Source organism: Eleutherodactylus coqui, chromosome 2, assembly GCF_035609145.1.
Source record: "Eleutherodactylus coqui strain aEleCoq1 chromosome 2, aEleCoq1.hap1, whole genome shotgun sequence".
NCBI lineage: Eukaryota > Metazoa > Chordata > Amphibia > Anura > Eleutherodactylidae > Eleutherodactylus > Eleutherodactylus coqui.
The window spans coordinates 222,334,183-222,347,946 of NC_089838.1; positions in this window are offsets into that span (position 1 = coordinate 222,334,183).

The following is a 13,764-nucleotide window of genomic DNA, read 5'->3' on the forward strand; positions in this document are numbered from 1 at the left end:
TAATTTTTTCATGTTTGATGGGGATTTTTACCTTCAGGTATGCGGCTGTCCTTTGGGCTCTTCTTTCTCACCCTTCCTGGCCAATCTGTATGTTGCGGTGTGGGAGGAGTTCTCCATATATTTTGATCGTGCTGTGCACGTGTCTGATATGGCAGATACATAGACAACATCTTATTTATTTGGGGGGGGGGGGGGCGGTCGCCTGTCTGTGGTGTCGGACTTCATCTCCCTCATGAACAGCAATGATATGAATTTTCATTATACAAATAACATGTCTGCAGAAGATATCCCTTTTCTTGACCTTACAGGCAATGTTCAATCAGGTAAAATGTCAATCAAGTTATGCAGAAAATTGATTACCGGGGATTCTTTGTTACATGTGGAGAGTAATCATCCTGCTCATATTGTAAAGAACTTGTCTGTAGGGGAGTTTACATGTGCTAGGCATTAGTGTAGTGATGCTAAGGATTATGTACAGAAAAGTCATTGCATTGCTAGACAATTGCAGAAGAGAGGATATTAAGATCTTTTGATTGAACATGAGCAGGAAAATTGCAGTAAGTGTCAATTACAGTCATCTGGAGGAAAGAAGAATAGGTTACATTTGCAACGTATCCCATATTTACAACACAATATGCCACACATTATAACAGTAATTACAATAGCAGTCTCTATAATTAAGAAATATTTATCTATCCTGCACACAGGTTGCAATTTTTCTGCGAAGAGATGTATGACCATAGCAAATGTCCTTTCTTCATCATTTATAGAAATAAGTTCTAATGTGAACACATGGCTAATTCCCTAGTCAACACTGAAATTGTTACTGATTTAAAAAGTTCCTAAACTGTAGTATCTTGGTGTGCAGAACACAAATATGGCCATGAACATTTTTTTTATTGGCTCTCGTTTTGAAGATATTTAATATAGTTCATTTTCTGTATTTCACCGTGTAAATGTATCCAGTAGGATTGTAAAAACATCCTAAACAACATCCTAACATTTTAAAGATTAAAGAGGGAGTTTTTGTGGGTCCTCAGATTCGAGGGCTCTTCAAAGACGACCGGTTCAACAACTTGCTGCAGGGTGATGCGAAACAAGCATGGAGTTCTTTTCGCCTAGTGTCTACAAACTTTCTCGGGAATTTTAGGGTAGAAACTACAAGGAACGAGTACAAGACAAGCTGATGCAGTATCAGAAACTTGGCTGCAATGTCACTAAGAATCCACTTCCTTCATTCCCATCTGGATTCTAATTCCAGACAACTGTGGTACGGTTAGTGATGAACATCGCCAACATTTCATCAAGATATTGCAACAATGGTACAAAGGTACCAGGGAATATGGTCCACTGCCATGCTGGCTGCCGACTGCTGGACACTCCACAGAGATGCCCCCAACAAACACAGTCTATGCCTTGCATTTTTTTAGAGGTACTAACCATAGGCCTATTACTATTGGCATGCATTTCAAGATGTAAACAATTATTGCAGATTCCCCCAAAAATAGAGCCAATTTTGCATTTTGACTGTCATATTCATGTTGAACACATAAGAATTGATAAGAAATGAGTAATTTTATTTCAGTAACATGACTTTTGTAAACATCTGTTGACCAGTGTTACCAAAGGTTTATGTGGCATGTGCGTGTTTTAAATATATGTTGCCCAGTAAGATGTGCTCTTCTAATGTTAACAAAAAATATTTTAAAATCTTATCCTTTATTATCTTTTGGACTACTTATATAGTGTATGCCATCAGTTGTTCCTCATGTAAAATTACAATATGTGGGATCAACCACAAGACCGCTAAAAAAATGTATTGCGGAAACCACAGAATTTCTGAAATATCACACTTTCTAACTATACATTCAGGTAATCTTATATAATTTCAGGTTCTGTTTCTTGAGAGGGTAAACAAGCCTCATAGAAGTGGTAACTGGGAGGGAAAATCTATATATATAAAATTGAATGTATGTCTGTGTGTCTGTGTGCGTGTCTGTTTGTCCTTTATGCGCTACTACACCATTCATCCGATCGCCATGAAACTTTGGGAAGTTGTTGAGTGCACTCCTGGGAAGATTATAGGCATAGTACATTTATGCTACGATAAATGGCGTGCGTGCGAGCGTCGTCGACAGTTACGACCCCCCCCCCCCCCACGTAGATCGTTCGATTTCCATTATTGCCACTAATTCTCTCACTTCCCGGTGTTGTAGAAACATGAAATTTGGCACGGGCATTGATTATGTCATAAATAGGAAAAGCTAATGGGTCCCAACTCGATTATTCAATTCTAAGCGCCAAAGAATTAGCGTCCAAATTTTACGTACGGAATCTAATTTTCTCGCTTCCCAATGTCATAGAAACGTGAAATTTGGCACGAGCATTGACTATGTCATAAATAGGAAACGCTAATGGGTCCCAACTCGATTATTCAATTCTATGCGCAAAATAATTAGCATCCAAATTTTACGTACGGAATGTAATTTTCTCACATAGAAACTTGAAATTTGGCATGGGCATTGAATATGTCATAGATAGGAAAAGCTAATAGGTCCCAACTCGATTATTCAATTCTAAGCGCAAAACAGTTAGCGTCCAAATTTTACGTACGGAATCTAATTCTCTCACTTCCTGAAAGTGAATGAATGTATGCGTGTCTGTCTGTCTGTCCTTTATGCATTACTACACCATTCATCCAATTGCCATGAGACTTTGGGAAGTTGTTGAGTACACTCCTGGGAAGATTACTGGCATAGTACAACTATCCAACGACAGTTATGCCCCCCAGACAAAGATAGTTTGATTTCCATCTCAAGCACGAAAGCAAAAGGCATTACGAGCAACGGGATGCGTGTTCAACCACAAAATGATGCATCCGCCGAATGTTTCGCAAGACAATTGCTGGATATTGAGAATGCTGAGGTTGCATGAAAGCTGCGCTGCGATTCGTTGTTATATATTATACCACTGAGGTAACATGAAAGCTGCGCTGTGATTGGTTGCTATATATAATACAGCAGAGGTAAAATGAATGCTGCACTGTGATTGGTTGCTATTTTTTATATTGCTGAGGCAGAATAATGTTGCGCTGTGATTGGTGGTTATTTCTCTTACTGCTGAGGTAACATGAAAGCTGTGCTGTGATTGGTTGTTATATTTTATACTGCTAAGGTAACATGAAAGCTGCTGAAAGCTGCGCTGTGATTGGTTGTTATCTAGATATATAAAAACAAATGAATGTATGTCTGTCTGTCTTCGCAGCAACGCGCGACGGGTAAGCTAGTTGAGAAATAAAGAAGCCATTTAGATAATGGTTTTGCACAGCCACCATCCTAGAGGTTGGAATTGCCATTTGGATTTACTTTATAGCATTGATGTTTTGTATTAACTTGTTGTAGTAGCCACACTTTTGATTTGATGCATGTGTATCCTTCATGTGATTGATTCACCATATGTGTAGAAGTGATTTGTTTTTAACCATAGGTATGAGGTTGGGAGTGACATTATGATGAAGAGTACAGTTTGTGAGGCTTGAAACATGTAAAAATCATTCCCCTTTTTTCTGTATTCTTTTATGAGGATTTTTCTAAGGATGTTATAATAAAAGTTTTGTATTTAACTTCATATGAGTGCTGAAAGTAATCTTGTGTTTTAAATCTAAATGCACCTTTAACATAATTATTAACAACTTATTAACAGCTTAGCAGCATTTAAAATGGAGCAGCCTTGGTGTAACTATTTCCCCTGTATGGTCAGAAAATATTGCCTAATGATAAAAGATCTTTCTTAGCATACAGTTGGGATATCTGTCTATTGAGTCTAGATGCTTATAGCAGTTATTTACCAGCTTACCAGATACCACTACTATAGTTTCAAGTCATGGGAGTTTAAAAAGATTCAAGTGGTCACTACATTTTCAAACAACTTATGCTATTATAGTAGACAATTAGAGATGAGCGAGCGCCAAAATGCTCAAGTGCTCGTTACTCGAGTCGAAATTTCAGTGATGCTCGAGAGTCCGTTTCGAGTAACGAACCCCATTGAAGTCAATGGGCGACTCGAGCATTTTTGTATATGACTGGTGCTCCGCTAAGGTTTTCATTTGTGAAAATCTTAGCAAATCACCAAAGTCATGTAAAAAACACAGAAATGGATAAGGCAGGCGAGGAGCAACATGCAGGGCTGCATTTCGGGCTCCGAGGTCTCATTATTAAGCCACAATAGTGGCAAGAGTGAGACCCCCCCTCACTGTCAGCATAAAGATCATTCTCCTCTGCCACAGCTGTAACAGCTGTGGCAGAGAAGAACGATGTTAGCCCATTGAATTCAGTGGAGCCGGCAATAAACCCGGCTCCATTGAAAGCAATGGGCTGCCGGTGAGCGCAGGATGAATTTTCGGGAAGGGCTCAAATATATAAGCCCTTCCCTGAAAATCATCCAAAACTGTGTAAAAATTAAAAAAATATATATACTCACCTTGTCCCGGCAGACAACTGCTGTGAGTAGTAATCAGCAGCCAGGAATTTAAAATCCCCGCCTGCTGAATGAGCTGCCTCTGATTGGTCACAGCCTCACCAATCACAGGAAGCTCTCACTCACCCATTCATGAATGGGTGAGTGAGTGCTGCCTCTGATTGGTCCCTGCGCTGAGCCAATCAGGGGCAGCTCTCACTCACCCATTCATGAATTCATGAATGGGTGAGTGAGAGCTGCCTCTGATTGGTGAGGCTGTGACCAATCAGAGGCAGCTCATTCAGCAGGCGGGGATTTTAAATCTGTATTTTAAAGCTGTATTGCCGGCTCCATTGAATTCAATGGTCAGTGCTCGTTTAATCGAGACGAGTACCGCGTGGTGCTCGTCTCGAGTAACGAGCATCTCGAGCACCCTAATACTTGAACGAGCATCAAGCTCGGACGAGTATGCTCGCTCATCTCTATAGACAATTAAATAGTGCAAATCACTTCATTGCCTAAAATGTAAATTTTTGTTATGAAAAATTGCTCTGAAATGCTGGCCATAAGTTGTTTCCCTTTCTTTTAATTTACTGTCCACTGCCTGTCCAAGACAGATAATAGGAAGTGGCTCAGATGATGACACATGCTGCACAGAGACAGCTATGGAGAGAAGAGGATGGGAGAGAAGGTAGACAGAGGCAAAGATTATCACAGGCGTGAATGCTGGAGCTAACTGCTAAGTGATTTACAGCTACCTAACACATATCTGCACTGCTCAGTAATAGTAATGAGCAATTAGTAGAATAATTGGTCATTTTCAGGATTGGGCCAATTTCACCCAAATCATTGTGAATCAGTGCAGCAGATTCTGACTCCCATTAAAGTAATCTTTTTTATTCTCCCATAGTAAAAAAAGACAGCAATGTTTCGGTCAACAATTAGACCTTTGTCAAGCTTGACAAAGGTCTAATTGTTGACCAAAACGTCGCTGTCTTTTTTTTACTATGGGAGAATAAAAAGGTTTTTTTACTTTTACCGCACCTTTGGATGCTGCCGTGCTTATTGTGAACTGTGGATATATTTTTGGAGATGGTCTGGCTCCACATAGCTGGTGCATCCCTGTATATTTGATCCATCCACTACAGTGGGAGATTGAAGTGCTGCTGGGATCTTCTACTATATTCCCATTAAAGTAATGGGAGTAAAAGTTGGGTTTACCAATTTGCCCTCCAGAAGTTCCCCAATGCAGCTAAAGCCCCCCAAATTGCATGGGAACACAGCCATACAACTGGGGAACACTGTTCTCCTTCCAAGACTTAGTAAAACTAGTGTACAGGGGTGTGAGGGTCATTTGTAGCACAGGGGTGTTACTGAAAACAAAAGAAGACTCACATAGGATCTCCTAATGTGCTAAAGTAGGCAGCAGGTATGTTGCTTTAAAAGTAATATCACACATTTTCAAAGAACAAATTCTAACAGGTGAACAGAGCACTCACGTATGGGCCTGCTCCAAAAAACATCTGTAGAGCTACCAAAAATTATGGCAAAAAGGGGATAAAAATTAAGCAAGACAGCAGTTGTGGTATTTGTTATAAAAGCACTGTCATACATTTTCAAAGGACCTCATGTTGACAGCTAAGCCTAAAAAATGCTAGCTGTGACACCTGTAGTCCTCGTTAGCCAACGGTATATGTAATCCTAAAACCTCAAGCATCCACAGATATGAAGAGCATCAGGGAGGGTCCAAAATACCCAAAGAAATTTCAGAGAGGAAGAAAGAAATAGTAAATAATGAAAAATCCCAAGCTTAGGAAGGAAGAGAATAATCAATATGAAGTAAGGGAAAATTTCACTTACTTGGGAAGGGGGTCTAGTGGTACAATAAACTCCCCTAATAGGATTCCTCAAGTTGGTTGAACAACCAGTGGAGCAGGGGATTCTAATATAAATTTAATAGTCCAAAATTCCAGAAGGTAGGACAAACAAAACATCTAGAACCATATGAAACACGTTTTTGGGTCTACAACCTTTCACATGGGGGAGTGTGATATGGGGCTGAGAAATTTTGTCCAATATCACGCTTGCACATGTGTTTTTCCTTAAAAAATGTCTTGCATTGCTTCTGTGAAATTGTGATCTTCATGCGCATGTTTCATGCATGTCAGAGGATCGCAAGTGTCTCCCATTGATTTCACACTGCAAGTGCCAAGGTCTCATTGAAAACAATGAGCGAGGCGTTCTGAGAGAATGCCAAAAGATAGAACATGCTGCAATTTGTTCCCTCGCCCCATCGTTGTAAGGGAAAAAAACGCTCATGTGAATAAGTCCATTCAACCCTAACCTGTGATGAACAGCAGACAAAACACATGGCAGCTACAAATGTCTCACAATCGCTCTATTACCCCGGGTACTATACAGTGTGAGCCCTACACTTTTATATGGACAGCCTATACAAACACTGTCCATGCGCAATACAATGCATACGAGCGCCGATTTATACGCAAGCCCGCTATGAAACAGAGTGGGGAATTAAAAAAATAAAAAACACTGCGCATGACTGCGTGCGTGAGATACACGGGCATGCGCAGTACACTCACAGTCCATACACTCTGGCATCACAAGACCGGTAAAACACTGTGGGGATACCCGTAGCATTTTACTGAAATGATCGTGGACAGGAGTCCTAAATATAACTACAAATTGCAATTACATTTTTTGATCATACTGTCGATAATTATAATATTTACATGACATGATTGATGATCAATAAAAAATAGTTTTATCATTAATTTCGTACATTCACACAGGCAAAGTATCATTACAATTGCTAGGTAAATCCTAAAATAATTGGCTGGTGTACATGGACCAGTTGTATTTGCCTAACAGGGAGGATATATACGTGAAAACGTTAGGATCGACACTAGTTGCCCTTTATGTGCCTATTACTTTGTCCAGTGTCATTTTTCTGCCTACTGTAGGATAAGTATAAAATAAAGTTTATGGCTACATGTGAGAATTATAAGAAGAATTAGATCTGCCAATTCTGGAAGACATTTTAATATATAGCTATTGAGGGTTCAGGGGAGATGGCAGAGTTTAAAGGGCTATTTAGACTGTCTCACAGCAGGAGGCTGCAGGAGATTTCTCTCCTCACGCTCCCCTGTCCCTTTCCATTGACTAAACATAGCAGCCGTTCATTACTGAATAACTACACTTTACACTAAGTGATCAGCTCATCGTCCATCATTAATGCAGTATAAACGATGGACGATGAGCTGATCGCTCACTGTAAATAACAGCCATTCAGTACTGAACGGCTGATATGTTGTCAATGGAGAGGGGTGGGGGAGCACGAGGAGAGAGATCTCCTGCAGTCTCCCCGCCCCTCTGCTGGTCGCTCTGTGAGCGAGCCAGTGAAATTAGCTCCCGTTCAACATCTCGGGAGTGAGGACACACAGGGACGAGTGTCGGGCATCATTAAATTAGAAAAGATAAAAACTATATAGATCGCATGTTTTAAAGTTACAATTACAACAATTATCACAGTTAATATTGAGTCCCCATTCTGACCTAGACTACTACATTTGTATTCCAGCAGGTAGAATAACCCTGATTATGTAAGTCTTCTGGACACCTGCTAAAATCTTTAGTTTTTCATACTTGCAAGAAATGTACAACTAGCAGCCCTAAATGTAATTTTTAATTTCAACTTCCATAATCACCTGCCAGTCACTTGTCTTGTAAAATTATGGGAACCGATAAGAGCAAAAATCCCAAAGTGTAGATTTATTTTACTGAGATTTCTACCTTTTAAATATAGTGTGATGGATATTAGATAGTTGCATCCTTCACCTTTGCTCTTTTCATGCTGCATTTGCACAACTATCATTTAATCATACTTATGTTACACATACAGCATACCGATGACGAGTATTGTTCTACCGGACATGTGTATCATTTTTCAAAACTGATGTTAGGCGCTGCTGATCTTTATTCTACTTTCTCTCCTGAGATTACGAAATCATCATGTATTTGGTCATGGCAGACTGTGGAGGTAAGATGGACATTTCATTGGACAGCACACATGAGTTTGACATTTTATTGTGACACATAGAGCAGGCTGACATTTTATTATGAATAAATAATGCATTCATTTGATTACATTAGCCAGTATGCAGTGCAGAGAAAGTCAGACAACTTTATGATATTAACTAGAGCAATATTTTATATAAACCCACACAGAGTATGCTCTCAGGTTATAAATGACTCCAATTTTATACACAAGCCATCATGTTATAAAGGTTCTCTTAGAAATATACTGTCCAATTATATATAATGTGCACATTTTGCAGGTGGAACAAAGCAGCAGCGAGAGAGTGTTTGGGGCTGCAATAGGGGGTCTCAAGCTGAGCTTTTGCACCTGAGTCCCTAAGTCTGTAGCTACAGTAGATAGGACTGTTTAGGGCAGACAAAATGTGGGGTGCAAGGAATGTCATTTGAGGTATCATAGAGTCAACATGGTGTGTATGGTGTATATGTGTATGCATAAGTCCAGGAAATCCATTAAAATTACATGTGGGAAACTGTATACACAGTGTGTATTCACACTACATTTTTCTTTGTGTCCTGATGTTTCATCTGAATTCCTGAAAAAAAGAATTAAAATGGTATATCCAATGGAACCATTGATTTTAAATATTGCAAACTTTGATTTCCTCTGACTAGGTTTCCATTTATTTTGGAGGTTAGAATAGTAAAGTCAATTAGTAATTTCCTCCAAAATAGATGGAATTAACTAAGTAGCAAAGACTCTGTATTCAGATTAAAGTGAATGGGAGCCGTGCCTGCCATACCTTGGTGGGCCACTGTAAAGTTTACAGAGCTGTCTGCTTCTTGATCCTTACATTGAAAATGACCTGTGAACAGCTGATCGGATGGGGTCCAGAGCAGCAGATCCCTGCTAATCAGAAATTGATAAACTATTCTAAAGGCCCCTTTTACACGGGACAATTATTGTGCAAATCACTAGTTAGTTCAACTATGAATGACTGCTTTTTACTATGAATAGAGTTTGGCGAGCCAGAACGATCCCCGACACATTCTGCCTCCATTCACTGAGCGATGAGCACTGCTGTGTAAAAACACAGAAGCGATCATCGCTGGGATGGCTGCCAGGAGCTTCAGCGCCCAACAGTTGTTCCGTGTAAAAGGGGCTTAAGGATAGGTCATCAATCCTTCAGAGCTGGACAATCCATGTAATACCAACATAATTCTTCATATCTTTTATATTTGTTTGTAGGGAACGTCACTCTCTTGACTATTAATTCATACCATAGTCGTATCTTTCCAGACTCTTAATTCTTGTTTACTTTGTCCTTGTCTTGCTTCTATTATTATTACGACTGAGGGTAAATTGATGTAATGAACTATTAGCATTGTCACAGGTAATATAGGGCTGTCTGTCTAATGGCTTTTGTCTGATTACAAACGTTAACTAATTTTGAGTCTGCACGAATGATTTATTTGTTCTATTATGTTGCGAGCCAGTCTGGACTTTGGATAAATAACTGGGGAAGAGTGAAGCTTTGGACAACCTTTTGAGATGTTGTTATTCTAAAGTATACACATCATGATTGCTTTAGTTCACTTGAAAACATTTTGCTCATTAAATAACTTTTTATTTAAATTAAATTGTTTAGGTGGTGCACTTGCTATATTAGTTTCTCTAGTAAGTTGAAATGTTACAATTACGGCAATTACTATTGGGAGGGTAGATTTAATGAATCACAACTCAGTTTTGGGAAACAAATGTTATCTAAACATGAATAAAAATGAATTAAACCAAAATAAAACACAAAACGTCTTTTTCTAAAAGTAAGTTTTCTTAAATAATATTCATAGCTCTCAACTTGTTCATTAAGTATTACATATAAAGAAGTACAGCATTCATTTCATAGGGCTGGGTACATAGTCAATAGATCTTTAATGTCCCACCATAATAAAGAATATTAGTGGATAACAATCCATATAAACTCAAACTGCCAAAAAAGAAAATAGGAGCATAAACTACCACTCAGAGATAAAATAAAAGTAAAGTTTATTAAAAACCAAAAACGCAAAGCAAATACTTTTTACTGGCAACCAAAAATCAAAAGAGGAAAACAAAAAAACACAAGAGCTAAATGGGAGAGAGAAATCATTAACAATTCATATGCCAGTGCAATATATCTAATAATACTAGTAATTATTAGGATGTTATAATACCAGTGTTTCTGGTGGCACATCACACTCACAGTAGCTTGATTACCACAAAAGACAAACACAGCTTGGCTCCTCCCACAGCAGTGACATCACCGCAGGTCCTTCTGCCCACCGGATCTCTGTGGTGGTGGTAGGTCAATGTGTTTTGTCAGGACTGCTGAGTTGTGTAGGAAATGATAGTACCAGTGTTTCTGGTGGTGCAATGCCACAGCTTGGCTCCTCCCACAGCAGTGACAACACCACAGGTCCTTTAGCCCACTGGATCTCTGGGGTGGTGGTGGTAGGTTGTTGTCTTCTGTCAGGACTGCTGAGCTGTGTCTTCTGAGATAATAATGTCTTGGTTGTATTCTCAATGTGTTAGGACAATAAAACTCCTAACTATGTTGTTCTTCTGTCGGTCAGACTCTGTGTTTTATACATGTTGTAGAACCTTCGATGGCGTCACCAGGGGGGCAGAGCAATGACCTCAGCTGGGGCGGAGCATGAGAAGCACTCACACACATACATTAAGACAAGTGGTCATTGGTAGTTTGATAATTCCCAAACCTACCCATGAGGGAATGTGCTGTATCTCCCTGACATGCATTTCACGTAACGTACTCAGGGAAAATCTGGTGTCAAACTGTCATCCATTTATATAGTGTCCCACATGCCTCTGTTTGAATCCCATGACCAAGATGGCGTTAATGCAACAGTGTTCAAAATGTATATGCTAAAGTTTAATCCTGTGCTCCAGACTTAAAAAATTATGTAGGAACTATTTATTCCTAAATTGAAAAATTCAGGAGCCAAATAAAATTTCTGGTCGCCAAATAGATATAAACTGAATGTTACCATGCAGGGCGGCGCTGGGTCCCGCGGCCGGCGCGCGCCGCTTCGAGCTCGGCTTCGGCGTCCCGGAGCTGTGCTGTCAGGGATCTCCCGGCGGCGTGGAGCAGCCAGCGTGCAGCAGCGTGGAGCAGCCAGCGTGCTGCGGCGTGGGCGTGTCCGCCCGTAGGGTGCCGCCCGCTCTCATCCACCTCCCTTATGCAACAGTGGGAGAGTCGGTTCCTCCCACTCTCCGCCCCTGGGCGGAGGCTTTTAGTTAAAAGGCTGGCAGTGACCTGAACTCACTGCCAGTTATTGGTTCTGCTAGCCTCTAGTCAGGTCTATTCTAGTCTGTCCTAGTTGCTTGTCAGTCTCCTTTCGTTTGCCTGTGAGCTACACCTCCAGCCTTGATTCACCTAGCAGTTTTGTTGGTCTGTTACACCTGCCTCTCCTGTCGGCACTCTGTCCCCTGTTAGTAGTTCCATCCAGGTAGTCGCCAGGTCCCTAGCCAGCGCAGGGACTGCCGCCCAGTTGTCCGCCTGGGGTTAGCCAGGGCCGAGGCAAGTAGGCAGGGACAGTGGGGTGCGGGAAGATCAGGGCACCCCATCTGGCGCTCTGGGGGGCAGAGTGCCGTAACATAATAACTGGCCTTTTAAAACCGTTTTTGTCATGGAGGCGATCAGTTCCCTCACGAACCAGCTGCAGGCCCTGGTGCCTGTGATCCAGGATTTATCCGCCCGCATGGTGGCCCAGGAGCAGCGGGGGGTGTCGCAGGGGTCGGACGCCTCAACCAGCCCCGAACCCAAGTGCCCTCTTCCCGTGGTGTTTTCTGGGGAGAGGAACAAGTTTTTTGTTTTCCGACAGGCGTGTCGCCTGTTTTTTCGCATGCGTCCCCGTTCTTCCGGGTCGGAGGCTCAGAGGGTCGGGCTGATAATGTCCCTGCTGCGGGGCTCGGCACAGACATGGGCTTTCTCCATCCCCGAGGGTTCCTCCTGCCTGCAGTCCGTGGACTCCTTTTTTCAGGAACTCGGGGGTATCTTCGACGAACCGGACCGAGCGGGGTTGGCGGTTTCACGGTTGTTGGCGCTGCGGCAGGGGTTGTCGTGTGTGGAGGATTATTGCTCCAACTTCAGACGCTATGCGGGGGACACGACATGGAACGATAGCGCGCTGAAGGACGTTTTTCTGCAGGGCCTCTCGGACGCAGTTAAAGACCTGTTAATTTCCCATCCCGTTCCCGGGTCCTTAAGGGAGGCTATGGAGCTAGCGGTGAGAGCAGATAGGAGGCTCAGGTCTAGGAAGCAGGACAGGCAGACCCGTAGAGTCAGGGAGGTCAGTGGCCCTGGTCCCTCCTCCTCCTTACCAGTCTCTGCGCCCGAGCAAATGGAGGTGGACCCGCTGGACCCCAAAGAGCGACGCCGGACCCGTTTGTTGCATCGTCTCTGCCTCTACTGCGGGAAAGCTGGACATCGGGTGATAACCTGCCCACTGAGGTCTCAACGCCCGCAGCCGGAACCGGCGGAAAACTCCGAGTCCTAGGCGATTGCAGGGAGGATCGCCTAGGACTTCAGGTACTTCCTAAACTTTTGGTACCGTGTCATGTTAGATTCGGGGATTTTTCCCGATCAGGGCGGGCGTTTATTGATTCCGGAGCAGCCGCTAACTTGATAAGTCTGGGTTTTGTCCGTTCTCTGATGGCGGAATTTGTGGCGTTGAAGACGCCAATTCATTTTACCAGCATTGATGCTACCCCTCTCTCTACAGGCTTGGTACGATGGAGGACCCCAAGATTACAGTTCACGGTGGGGGTCCTCCACTCGGAAGAACTGTCTTTCCTGGTGATGGAAAAAATGTCGGTTGATGTGGTGCTTGGTATGCCCTGGTTGGCACTGCACAACCCCCAATTTGATTGGTCCACCCGGGAATTGACTCATTGGGGGTCATCGTGTCACAATCACCTGTCTACCATAGCTGTGTGCTCCGCAGATACGGTGCTCATTCCGGAGTATTTGTCAGACTTTCAGGATGTATTCTCCAAACGACTGTCTAAGGCTCTGCCCCCTCATAGGGAGTGGGACTGTGGTATCGACCTGATTCCCGACGGTCCCATCCCTAAGGGAGCCATTTTCAATCTGTCAGGTCGTGAGCATGAAGCCCTCAAGTCCTATGTCTCGGAAGCTCTGGCCAACCGACATATCCGGCCGTCCAGGTCCCCTGCCGGGGCAGGTCTCTTCTTTG